Below are 13,372 nucleotides of genomic sequence, written 5' to 3'. Positions count from 1 at the left end.
CTATGGTTAACTGCTCCTCAGATCTCTGCAGGGTAAATCCAGACAGCTAGCTAGACTATCTGTCCAGTCGGAGTTTTCTGTTACATGACTAAAACAACATTTGAACGTACACACGCTCCACCAAAACAAGTTCCTTCCCGAGGCTATTTTGCAGCGCCACCGTGGCTCCGTCCGGCACTTAAGCGCCGCCCAAGACGATTGTGATTGGTTTAAAGACATGCCAATAAACCAGAGCACTTTTTTCTCCCATCCCGGAATGCTGTGTGGACTAGCCAGACCCTCCTTTGCGGCGCTGTAGAGGAAGGTCTGGCAAAGCGAGACCACATAGTCATGGTCTGGTGCTTCCTGTTTTATGGTGATTTATTGTTTTAGTCTGTGTCTTGTATTGTTGTGTCTGTATTGTTTTGTTGAGTTCTGAGTTGTGCATCTTGTTGTTGAGTTTGTGTTCTCTAGTGTCCTTTATGTAATTTTCTTTTTCTTTTAAAGGCCCATCTAGGGATGTGCATTGCAAATAAGCTTAGGCTATCAATGCTGTTGTGTGTGACATAGGTCTATGCTACGTACATTGTCCCTATACAGATAAACATGAATAGTGTAACATGACAGATAGCTAGAGATATAGATAAATAAGATACTCAATATACACAGAGAATATATGAAAAACGTGTGCAGCAACTGCTTAATAGCAAAAATCTATTTGCTGTGATTAAACTGTGCTGAACTCTTTATACAACTAGATGGCAGTGGAGCATAGACAACAGTTAAACAGTGGGGTGTTACAGCGCAGCACAGTTTTGTATAGCACTAAACATGACATGTAACATTAAACATATGCTGAATTGAACCCTGATGTTGTATTTGGGTTCCTGGAGGCGCCTTTTTTACCAGCTCAAAACATGACAAGAGAGAAAACAGAAAATGACGCATTGGGTTCTAAACAGTGCTAGGAGAGGATGAGAGACTGCGGACAGAGCAGATTCAAATATTGCACATGTTAACGTGTCTATGCCTGTTGAACAGGTGTATTGATTAGGAACTGGCTTTTTACTTCTGAAGGTTTTATTGCACATACTTAAAATAACGAGCATAGCTGTCGTTACCTCGTGTAATTTGGAGTTCCCTTCAATTTACTGTCTCTACTGTGGCTGGCTGCTGTGTGTGTGACAACTAGATATCCACCCATTAAGTTCCACTTCCGGGATTGCTCTCTATTCTGCCGAAAATTCCACCAGATGTCACTCTTTTCCGATGTCCCGTTATCTTCCACTTTCTTTGTGTTAACATTTTAAACTCCTGTGGATTTCTGAGGACTAGGGTTAACTGCTCCTCAGATCTCTGCAGGGTAAATCCAGACAGCTAGCTAGACTATCTGTCCAGTCGGAGTTTTCTGTTGCACGACTAAAACTATTTTTGAACGTACACGTTCCACCAAAAGAGGTTCCTTCCCGAGGCTGTTTTGCGGGGGCACCGTGTCTCCGCTTGGCGCTTAACACCGCCCAAGACCATTGTGATTGGTTTAAAGAAATGCCAATAAACCCGAGCATGTTTTTCTCTCATCCTGGATTGCTGTTTGGAGTAGCCAGACCCTCCCTCACAGAGCTGTGGAGGAAGGTCTGGCAATGCGAGACTAGATCATATGTAATATATCTGCCTGTTTTGCACTCTTTGACCAACAGGTGGTATTGTGAGCAAATGAAGCCTCAAGAAATTAACCCTTTTGCATTTATCGGTGTTTTAAGCCTCTAACGCACTAGGATTAGGCAATGGTTAGGGTAAGGGTTAGGGTTAGGGTTAGGTGCCTTGAAGTCAACGGTCACAGCATTGCCTGGAAGGAGACGTTGGGGGCTTAAGACACCATCAAGCCCCTTTCGCAAACCAATTTTCTGGAAAGCTTCAATGCTTCATGAGGCGTCATCTCGCCATCACTAGTTATGGTGTGACTGTTGTGGACCAAGCAGTCAAGGAAAAGTTAAAAAAAAAGTTGTGTTTATATTTCCCCAAAATAAAGATTCAACAAAGCAAATAAAGGCAAAAAGTTATAGGGCCCTTTAAAAATGGTCAACAAAACATAACTCTAGTGAAAATAAAGCTAGCAAAACCGAAATGTTAACTCAATTAAGGGACCTCTCGAATGAGACGTGAGGGACACTTAAAGTACATACAAGCTGGCCAAACCAATAAACACACACAGGGGAGGACAACATGGACAATCACTAAAACTGGCAGAGAGAAATCCTTATCCCACCACCCCTGCTGTCAGATGTTTTGGTATGGTCCAAGGTTGGGGTCTATGCATAAAATCAGGCTCCACCCTTTGCCCCATCTTTTGTTCCATCAGGAAGAGAAGTCAGCAGCCAGGTAACTCTAAGACAAAGAGAAATGAATTGATATAAAATTGAACTAAATAGCAACGTGACAAACAATGTGAACTGTGTGCTAGAAACCCTGTATTGTCTAAATGCTAATAAGGTAAATCTAAACCAAACAAACTCATGTCTTATGTACTATTATGTGACTGCAACTTCAAATAACTGAACATTGAATTGAATTGAAAACTTTATTGAACAGCAATCAACAGGAGGTGTTCAAAAGGATAAAAACACAATGATGTGGGTGAGTGTGTACAACCTTAACCCTCCTGTTGTCCTCGGGTCAAATTTGATCCATTTTCAAAGTTTCCGCATCAGAAATTTGGGTCTCTTTCAACCAAATTGCCCCAAAAATAACACGGATGGTTACATACACCGCTCATCGCATGTCAAATTTAGGATCAGTTCACTACTTTGATTGCATTTTGGGTGTTTTATTCAATTTTTATAGCATTTGAAAAAAACTATGAAATCTCTCACTTTCTAAACACTATCCTGACTAAACTGTGACAGTCTGTGATTATCCACTAAATTGTAACTATTCGTGAAAATGGTTCATAATTTCATATTTTTTTAACTCAAAACTGAGGTATAATTTCATATAAATGAGGTTTATTGATTATGAATTCCAACAAAAGTGTAAAACTAGCGGTAATAAGTTGATTACACCACAAAAAAGGGGAATCTTTGAGAAAAAAAATCGCCAGAAACCTTTGTAAAAAAGCGTCTAAGAAGGGTTAATTTTCATTTTTTACCTGGGAGTACAACAAGTTGCATGGTTAACAGGAAGACAACACAAGGGTTAAACCAACCACCACAGTCACCTAAATTTAAATTATGATTAAAAAACAGAACATAAAATAAATGCCAAGGTTTGGTTTGCTGTAGGTAGTCTCTCTGGACTCTGTCATGTCTGTGTCAGCCTGTGTGATGTCCTGTGTTTACCCATTTTCTAGTGTAAGCATCCAATCTGGAAAACCATTTCTATGACATCTTTTCAAACACTGCCACTCTAGCCATCGCACAAGCCCACTCTTGGATTGAAGGCACCCCTTTATTCCTCCATCCTCTTAGAAGAATCTGTCAAGGTTTAATTAAACTAGTTTGGGCCCAATTTATATCCCGTTTAGGATTGACCCAACTCCTAGAACAAATAATCTTGGGCTGAATGGAACCTGGGTCCCTGCTATCCGACATAGGTTATCATCTATCCCGCTCCAAAATTCCTAGACCTTATCGCAGGAACATAGGACATGAAGTAGTTGTCCACATGAAGTAGTTGTCCGTCCTCTGTCTTACTTTTCCAACAATTTGGTGTATCTTTCAAACCAAGTCTAAACAATCTGGAGGGCGTCCAATAGAAGCGATGCATAATCTTGAACTGAATCAGAACACCCTTAGCCTGACAAGCCAGACCCACATCAAGATGTTGGGTCTGGGAACTCACCATTGACAGGGCTCAATCCGAGGGGCGGGATAAACGGTTGTCTTTCAAATTCCCTCTGCACGCAATAGGATAGCGCTACAACCAACCAGAGCAACGAAGAAGGTAGCGAAGCTTGTTGATAGATTCAACTTTTGTCGTATCCGGTCGGGAAAACTCTGAACACATCTTCCTTTTTTAGGAATGATTTCTGTGCCGTTCTTTTCTCAAAGAAAATCTTAACTCCAAGTCTTCCAGAAGACCGCTGTTCCCAGCAGCAGCAGCCATAAGCCCGCCCACAGACTCTATACACGATGTGATTGGCCTGACCAGAGTTTGGTTTTTCCAGCTCGCAAGTCAACGGAGAGTGCCTAGAACCTCCTGGCTGCAAAATAATTTTGCTGCCGCTAGGGTGCGTCTACATTTCTAGGCTAGCGCACCCTCACATCGCGTGACATAGTTTTAATATTCCTACAAATTCTGTCTCACTCCTCATCTTCCATGTAATACTTAGATCCCTTTCCCATTTGTTCTTGAGGGCCGACTGGGCTCCATCCCCCAGGTTTTTGCATAAGCACAGAATATTACCCAGAAGCCTCATGACCTTTCCAGTATTTTATCAACACCTTATCTAAACATTCTAGTACCACATTATTAAATGAGCAACGATGGCTACATCACTTATCTTTCTATTGGTTGTTTTACACTTGTTACAGTGTTGAGGCCCATCATAATGCACATGATGATAATTACAGTCAGCAGCAGCAGAGCACTGCCACAGAGGAATACCCTCTTCACACACACAAAGGAAAGACACATTAAACATGCTCCACATTGTCCAATCAGTCACCTATCAAACTGCACACAGCCTTAATGGCCTTTCTACAATTCCACTGGGTAGAGCTAATGAGCCGTTATTCAAACGGCTGTGCAAATATCAGACGTGCAACTATTCGAACACCAACTCAAGATGGCACATATTTGCTTTTGAACAGTGCTTGTGTTCCCTTCCCTCAGAGATAACTTTAGTTGCAGGGACTATACACTGTGAACCTTTGATGTAAATTTACAGCTTAAAATCTCACAGTATCTTACTGTTTAAATGTTATACAGGATCATACTGTAAATGGCAATGCATTCTGGGGAAAAAAATGATAAAATTATAGCACTATCTGCACAATTTTATAGATTACAGGTTACTCTAAATTTATGGTGAAAGGTTTTACAGTGAACTGATTACAGAAAGCTCTAAAGAAAGCAAAATTCCGTTTGCAGAGGAGAAATATAATCATCCTGACTGGAACCATTACAAACTGGCTTGGTTTTGTGCACAGCTGCCCAAAACTGCCCAGAACATCATTGGTATCCATCTACCGAGCATCGATGAAACGCCTGCAGCCTAAAGGATAATAAAAGACAATAGCCACCCAGCCACAGCCTGTTCACCCTGCTGCCGTCTGGCAAGAGATACAAATATATCTGCTGTCTTACCACCAGACTTCAGAGTCTCCTGCTCCGCACTCTACCTACATTTGAATTTAAATATATGTATATACAGTCTATGGTTCTCCCCCATCTCCTCCTACTGTTGGATTGTCCAGCCCATCCTGCTTTACTGTTTCACCTGTTTCTTCAGCATGCATCTTAGGTTTTCTTCCCCAAGAAAATGTTACGTTTTTTAATTTGGAAAAAAAAGAAGCAATTCCCCCATACATTTTGTGTCTCTTTGTGGGTGTTTGTGTCTCTTTGTAGTCGTGGTGTATCTCTTTTTGGCCGCTTTTTTCCTTTGGGGTTGTTTTGGGTCTCTGTGGTCATTTGGCGTCTCTTTGTAGTCTGTTTGTGTCATTTTGTGGTAGTTTTTCACATCACTTTGGACCGTTGTTATCACCATATCTGTGTCTGAAATGTTGGAAAAGCTAGAACATATAATAAATAACACTCTAAAAACTTAAAGAGAAAACTTGCTGAAGAAGTCCAACTACAATCATTAGATCTGAGAAAAGTCTTTTAGTTACATTCATTAGGCCTATGTGCTGCCCAAAACGGCTCGGGTGCCGCACCTAAACCTTACAGTGGCAGGGAAAGCTCTGCATATGTGTAAACAACAGTGGTGTGAATGTAACTAAGTACATTTACTCAAGTACTGTACTTAAGTACAAATTTGAGGTACTTGTACTTTACTTGAGTCTTTTCTTTTCATGCCACTTTCTACTTCTACTCCACTACATTTCAGAGAGAAATATTGTACTTTTTACTCCACTACATTCATCGGACAGCTTTAGTTACTAGTTACTTTACACATTAAGATTTTTGCACACAAAACCCATGTAGTTTATAAACTAGGATATGTTATTATAAATTAAACTACCCAACAATATATAAGCCAACAAGTCCAGCTGAAATGATTAGCTGATTAAACATTTAGTTGATTGACACAACTGTTTGGATCATTTCCAGTTTCTAAAATGGGAGGATTTTTCTGCATTGAGTATTTTTACTTGTAATACTTTACGTACATTTTCCTGACGATACTTAGGTACTTTTACTTAAGTAACCTTTTCGATGCAGGACCTTTACTTGTAACAGAGTAACTTAACAGTGTGGTATTAGTACGTTTACTGAAGTAAAGGATATGAATACTTCTTCCACCGCTGGTAACCAACATTGTCTTCCCACACCCACACTCTTGGATCTCAATTTCAAGGCAATCACACGCATCGCAACCCCAATAGCACAGGACAACACACACCCACTCAACAGCCACGTCACTATTCTGCCCTCTGGACGCAGGTGCATGTCCCCAAGGTATAAGAGAGCTCTCTATGGTAAAAGCCTGGTGCCTGCAGCCATAGCAGCCCTAAACAAGAGACCCAGATTAATCACTGCCACTTTGTCTGTGTTATCTGTCTATAGCTATGTTTCCATCCACTTGTCAAGCGAATTATCTGGAATTCGCTAACAACATTCGTGCAAATAAAGCCAATGAAATGGATCGCGCTGTCTACTTACAAATGATTAATATTGCACAAGTTGTAATTGTGCTTATGTGCCAGCTGATAACGACATATCAAGCTATAATAAGACAAAAATGGTGCTGTGATGCCAAATGACAAAGATTTTTGTTATGTAAAATAGCCGTTGTATTTTGCTCGTAAATTAAATTTAAAAAAGTCTTTTCGTCCACTTATATCTGTCTTTGTTGACACCCGCTATGTCTGAAAAGAAAGCGGAAATACGTGGCGGAAATGAATGAAACTTCTTTGTTTTATGGCCGGTTGCAGCCATAAAATGACCTTAAATTTAATCGCAATTCATTCCATCCGCATTTATCGCATAAGAGAAAATCCGATGAGAAAGAATGTACAAACTTTGTGTCGATATACATGAAATTCAGTTGGATTTTACTGTTTCTATAAGGCATTTTTTATACGATATTACTTAATTTGCAAAAAAACATGTGGATGGAAACATGGCTTGTGTTATTTCTCTGCATGTCATTCTTTTGTACTGTTCTACTTTTTTGTACTGTTTGTACTTTTGTTTGTCTGTAAGCGTGCTATGTCCATAACATATGTTGTTTGTGACACAGAATTTCACCTTGGTGACAATAAAGTCCAAAGTCCTATGTGTGTGTAATGTGAAGGGGATATAATTAGAATCAAGTTGTCATTTATTGAGAATATTTTAAAACATTACTCGATAGGGTTGTAATTTTACTACATAAAGTCATGACAATATGATAAAAGTACTGTAGACCTATTATGAGAATTATTTATTTTTTAAGATTTTTTTTGGGCATTTTTAGGCCTTTATTGACAGGACAGCTGAAGAAGTGAAAGGGGAGAGAGAGGGGGGAATGACATACAGCAAAGGGCCGCAGGTCGGAGTCTAACCCCAGCTATCCGGGCACCCTATTATGAGATTTTAAAGGAAAAGGTTACACAACATTAAGTAAAGGCATATCATGAAGTTGGATTTTGTGAGAAGTCGTACTTTAAGATAAAGTTATACTTTTATGAGAATACATTTCAAAATATTAATCAAAACAAGTTGTTTATTCATACTTAGTTGTAGTAAAGCAATTCACTTTTACTAAAAAAAACAACGTATTGTCACAGATATTTGGACAATGAAGTCAAATCAATTACATAATTTCAGAGTGGTATAACCAGATTTTTTTTTTTCTCAAAGAACATTTAAGTTTACATTTTTCAGAAATAGTTTTTACTTGTACACAACAGGTGTCAAAATGTAAATCAGGACAAGCATTAAGCTCAAACTTTCCAAGCAACGCAAGGAAGAGGGCAATGTTTGGTTTGGAGACTGTCCTCCCCCCAAAAAACGACCCCATAAGTCATTTGTTGAAGCAGCAATTACGACCCATGTTTACGTTTATAGTTGACGGGAGCAAAGCAGGAAGTCAGGTAACGAAGTATAAGGGAGCGCCCAAAACTCCACATCGGGAGGCAGGTTTGGTAGGTTGGATGTATCAAAACAAACAAACACAGGACTTTCACCCAGGAGGGACTTCCGGTTGGTGTGGCGCCATGTGAAGACGTAAAGTTATGGAGCTCTCAACAACCAACTTCAAATTTCGTTTATATTGCTCTTATTTTATATATTAGTGTGCTAAAGCTGCCTTGGTGTGTTAATAAGAGCGTAACAGTGTAAATTCAGTTGGGTTGAATGCAGTTTGAGCTATTTTTGAAGGAAAATGAATAAGGGCCGGTGTAACCGCAGAGATGCAGAATCGACTGCCAGCCAAAATACTAATGCTAGCGCCGAACTCCACACGATATCAAAGAAAGACACGACTTCAGCTAGTGACAACTGCGTGGTTCTTCAAGTGATTAATTCACTCAAAGAGGACTTGATTGCAAAAATTGAAGAGAAGGCTGCTGCCCAATCAGCTGAACTCTGCAGCCAAGTAGATCAGCTCCGAACAGAGTTACGCAGTGCCGTGGATGTTGTTAATGCCAGGCTGGAAGCAGCGGAGGAGTGGGTGAATGGGTTGGAGTCTGCGATGAACGGCTATTCGGACTCCAACACTACTCTTGAGAAGGAGTTTATGGTTATGAAAAAGGAGTTGGCCGCACTGAGAGAACGGAGTGAAGATCTGGAGGCGAGGTCGTGCCGCTCAAACATTCGCATTACAGGAGTTAAAGAGGGGCGAGAGCACGGCAAACGGATAACTGAGTTTGTGGCCGGCCTCCTGAAAGAGGCCCTGAACCTCGAGAAGACCCCACTCCTGGACCGAGCCCACCGCACTCTTCGCAGCAGACCAACTGACAACAATGGACCGCCACGCGCCTTTGTGGTAAAGTGTCATTACTTCTCTGAGAAAGAGGACATTTTGAAGAAAGTCATAGAAATGAAGTTAGCCACTACAGCTCACGGCGATCGGATACGGATTCTTCCTGATTTCACTCTGTCAGTGAGCAAGCAGCGAGCCGCGTTCAATGAGGTGAGGAGCTTACTTCGTAACTGCGAGGGGGTTCGCTTTGGATTCAGATACCCTGCAATCTTGAGGATTACGACACAGGATGGACGAGAGCCAAGCTTCAAGGATCCGCTGAAAGCTAAAGACTTCATTCTGAAGAACCTGACTTGTAAGGGAAAGTGACGACTGCATACTTCAGCGGCTGGCAGTTGACTGGACACCACGTTACGGACTGTTCCGTCGAAGCTCAATTCAGGTTTGGTACTGTTATGATTAGCCAGTGTTCAATTTGATGAATTTAATGTTTACGCTCAGTTTATATCGAGCCCCGAAGCTTTTGTCAGATGTCTAAGAGACATTACAAGCGGTCACGTGCTATTCTATTGTAGAAATCGCGGCTCAAGAGTCAAAGTGTTTTGTTTTGTTTTAGTTTTTCTCTCTGTCTTGGGGCTCTGTTTGGGGTAGTTTAGTGATTCAATATCTGCAAGAGCCTTATATTGTTCTGTTTTTAAGTGGGGGCTCTCATGGTAAGCTAATTGGGAGTAGTGGTAACTGGAAGAGTTTGCGTTTTCATACACAAAGAATACGTTTTCTATTTTTTGTTATTGTCAGTCTGCTGTACTGTAGTTATTCATGCATATGTTTGTGTGTTTAGGACCCCCCCCTTTTCTTTTTTTTCTTTTTTTTTCTCTCTCTCTTTATCACAAAAGGGTCCTCTGCTGGCAGTTTTGAGAAATTTATCCGATGGCCTTTAAAGTAGGGATAGGTGGTCGGACCAGGCTGGTCATTTGAAATGTACGTAAACTAAACCATACACAGTGAACCAATATTCAGCCACCTTAATAGATTTAAATCAGATATAGTATATTTGCAGGAGACTCATTTGCTGAACAAGGACCATTCCAAACTTCACAGAGGAGGCTTTACGCAAATATACCACTCTAATTTTAACAGTAAGAGTAGAGGAGTTTCTGTTCTTATACATAGGAACGTACAATTTGTCGAGGAGGCCATTGTGAAGGATAAAAATGGTTGATATGTAATAATTCAGGGCAGACTTTATAACATGCCTGTGGTTCTGGCCAATGTATATGCACCTAACTGGGATAATGTACAGTTTTTCAGTGATTTCTTTTCATTTTTACCCAGTCTTGACATGTATAATTTAATTTTAGGAGGAGATCTGAATTGTGTTTTACATCCAATTCTGGACTGCTCTAGTTCTACGGCTATTCCAGCTAGTAAATCAGCGCAATGTATCAATGCATTTCTCCAAACATATGGTGTAATGGACCCCTGGAGATTCAAGTACCCATCATCCAAACAGTTTTCATTCTTTTCACCGGTACATCAAACATATTCCAGAATTGATTATTTTCTGCTGGATAAGAAACTACTCCCTCTAATGACACAAGTGGAGTATGACAGGATAGTTATTGCAGATCATAGTCCAGTATTATTAAAGCTTTGTTTCCCAGGTAATTCAATCCCTCAGCATATGTGGCGTTTAAACTCAAGGCTTTTGGCAGATGAAGACTTTGTTAAATTCATAGAGACTCAAATTGATTTCTTTCTTGAGACAAATGAATCCCCAGAGATAAGTTATAGTATTATATGGGACACTCTGAAAGCGTTTGTGAGGGGTCAAATTATTTCATATCAAGCTAGTGCTAATAAAAAGAAATCGAGGCGGATTACGGAAATAATGAATGAAATAAAGACAATCGATCAGTCACGCTCTACTTTGTCCTCTGAGGTGCTGCATAAGGAGAGACTCCTGTTACAAGCTGAATTTGATTCTCTGACCAGCGAGCGCGCAGAAGATCTTTATTTGAAATCACATCAAATTCATTATGAACATGGCGAGCGTGCGGGCAGGTTTTGGTGTTATCAATTGAAACAATCTGCAGCAGCGGGTCTTATAGCGGCAATTGAAGACAGTGAGGGCAATATTATTACAGATCAACAGGGTATCAATAATCAGTTTAAATCTTTTTATGAGGCCTTATATACTTGAGGTGAGTGACACTGATAGAAGAGTTTTTCAGCAACATAGAGTTGACATTATTTAATGATTCAGACAAATCCGCTCTAGAAGGCAGCATAACAGTTCTTGAGCTTGACAATGGAATTAAGAAATTAAAATCTGGGAAAGCGCCAGGCCCCGAAGGCTACCCGGCTGAGTTTTATAAGAAGTTTTCCGCCAAGTTAACACCTCTCTTGAGTAAGGTGTTTGAAGAGGCCCTCGTTTCAAAATCTCTCCCCCCAACCATGACACAAGCCACCATATCAGTCCTTCTTAAAAAGGATAAAGACCCACTTAAATGTGAATCCTACCGCCCGATCAGTTTACTTTGCTGCGATTATAAGATCCTGGCCAAGGTGCTGGCAGCTAGAGTAGAGCCTGTTATGAGCAAAATAATTCATCCAGATCAGACTGGTTTTATTTCTGGCAGGCAGTTATCTAGCAATCTCCGGCGCTTATTTAACGTGATTTATTCACCCAAGGTTAACACTAATCCAGAGGTTCTAATATCCCTAGATGCTCATAAGGCATTTTATAGAATTGAATATGCATACTTATTAACAACACTTATAAGGTTTGGCTTTGGCCCTGTGTTCTGTTCATAGATTAAAATTCTATATACCAGCCCTCAAGCATCTATTTGAACGAATAGTATAATATCCAAATGTTTTCCGCTTTTTAGGGGGACAAGACAGGGGTGCCCTCTGTCTCCTCTGCTTTTTGATGTGGCTATTGAACCCCTTGCAATTATGCTAAGGAATGCAGCCGGTTTGGCTGGAATTCTCAGAGAGGGACTTAAACACAAACTTATGCTTTATGCAGATGATCTCCTCCTCTTTCTGTCCAATCCACATTCCTCTATACCGATTGCTCTTACAATTATTTCAGATTTTGGAAAGGTTTCAGGATATAAAATTTATTTGACAAAGAGTCTTCTTTTCCCCATTAATGAAGACATCTAATGTCATTCCAATCTTTTCCATTTCCAGTAAGCCTTGACAAATTTCTCTACTTAGGTGTGAATGTAACTCGAAGGTATAAGGATTTATTCAACAGTAATTTTAAAATAGCATTTGATAAGGCCAAGCGTGATTTGGTTCGATGGTCAACTCTACCCTTATCTTTGGCTGGGAGGATCAATTCCATTAAAATGACAATTTTACCAAGGTTTTGTATTTTTATTTCAGACAGTGCCAGTTTTTATACCCAAATAATTTTTCAAGGATTTGAATAGTTGTATTTCTATATTCCCCGCATAAGAAAAGAATATCTGGAAAGGAAGAAGGAGGATGGTGGATTGGCAATGCCGAACTTCTTGCATTACTACTGGGCAGCTAACCTTCATAAACTGATATTTTGGCACTCTGATTTGTTGAGGGAGGAAGCTCCAGTTTGGTTACTCATGGAACAGCACGCGTGTAACCCAGTATATTTATGCTCACTGCTCTGCTCTCCAATACCCTCGAGTAAAAGCTTTTTTACGAATAACCCAATTATTCGCGGATCACTCATAATATGGTCGCAATTCAGGCTTCACTTCAACAGTAAACAAGCGTTGCCCTCAGCTCCCATTCTGTCGAACCCTATGTTCCCTCCGTCCCTCATAGATTCTGCATTTCAGCGCTGGTCTAGAAATGGAGTCAAGTGTGTTAAGGACCTTTTCAAAGACGGCATGTTTATTTCATTCCAGCAATTTAGAACAGATTTTGAGATTCCTCAATCCAACTTCTTTAGGTATCTACAGGTCAGTAGTTTCGTCAAAACATTTTTCTCCTTCTTTGAACAAGCCAGAGGGTGGCTGGATTGATGAGCTTTTAAATATGGACTCCTCGCTTAGGGGTATGGTGTTTATCATATATGAGAACATCCAAAGATTCGCTTCCCCATCTCTTGATCGTATAAAGAGGCAGTGGGTGGAGGAACTGGGTACAGAAATATCTGATGTAGCTTGGCAACGGGCAATAAATTTGGTGCATTCATCTTCGGTATGCATTAGACACGGGCTTTTGCAATTTAAGGTACTTCACAGGCTCCATCTTTCTAGGAGCAAGCTGGCTAAAATGTATCCATGGTCAGACACAACATACCCCAGATGTAGTCTGGAACCAGCAGAC

General features: G+C 40.4%; 1 protein-coding gene across 1 annotated transcript in view; it reads left to right on the top strand.

Moving 5' to 3' along the window:
- The first annotated feature begins 2,340 nt into the window (after positions 1–2,340).
- Positions 2,341–13,372, top strand: part of gabrb1 (gamma-aminobutyric acid type A receptor subunit beta1) — a 71,511-nt gene continuing 60,479 nt past the window's right edge. Inside the window, exon 1 of the mRNA XM_039786424.1 lies at positions 2,341–2,358. The gene's annotated coding sequence lies outside the window, so the exon portion shown is untranslated. The remainder of the gene's footprint in view (positions 2,359–13,372) is intronic.

The sequence above is a fragment of the Perca fluviatilis genome, chromosome 20, assembly GCF_010015445.1.
Source record: "Perca fluviatilis chromosome 20, GENO_Pfluv_1.0, whole genome shotgun sequence".
In the NCBI taxonomy this organism is placed as follows: domain Eukaryota; kingdom Metazoa; phylum Chordata; class Actinopteri; order Perciformes; family Percidae; genus Perca; species Perca fluviatilis.
The sequence above is the reverse complement of the archived record's forward strand: the minus strand, read 5'-3'. Positions and strand labels throughout refer to the sequence as shown.